Source organism: Chrysochloris asiatica, unplaced genomic scaffold (genome assembly GCF_000296735.1).
Source record: "Chrysochloris asiatica unplaced genomic scaffold, ChrAsi1.0 scaffold00184, whole genome shotgun sequence".
Lineage (NCBI taxonomy): Eukaryota > Metazoa > Chordata > Mammalia > Afrosoricida > Chrysochloridae > Chrysochloris > Chrysochloris asiatica.
In genome coordinates this window covers 631-1,091 of record NW_006408702.1, presented here as the reverse complement: position 1 = coordinate 1,091, position 461 = coordinate 631, and positions in this window count along the sequence as shown.

Sequence of the window (461 nt, the reverse complement as noted above, 5' to 3'; positions counted from 1 at the left end):
TTTAAAACAGTTTATTTTATCTTCAGATCTCCTTGTCTTCCTAGCCATCTGAAGTTCTGTATGTACACTATTCCTTCTTTTTACTTATTGTTGACTTCATTATGAATTGATATCTCTGGTTTCCTATTTTCACTCTTGTACGTTTGCTTTACTTTAAATATGTCTATAGCTGGAATCCTGGTATTGTGCTGTAGGATAAGCACCGGACTGCAAGGTCAGTTTGAACTGTAAAGTCGTCAGTTCAAACTCACTGGCTGCTCCTTGGAAATCCTATATAGGGTCGTTATGAGTCAGAACCGACTCGATGACACATAACAACAACAAGTGGTGTTGTCATGTATGGTAATCTCAAATTATTGTCTGCTGTTGGTTTTCAGTCCAAAAAATACCCTTTGGTAACTTTTGTCAACTTGGTCTGGACATTACAAAATCCTTTAATTTTATTTATTTGGAAATGCTCA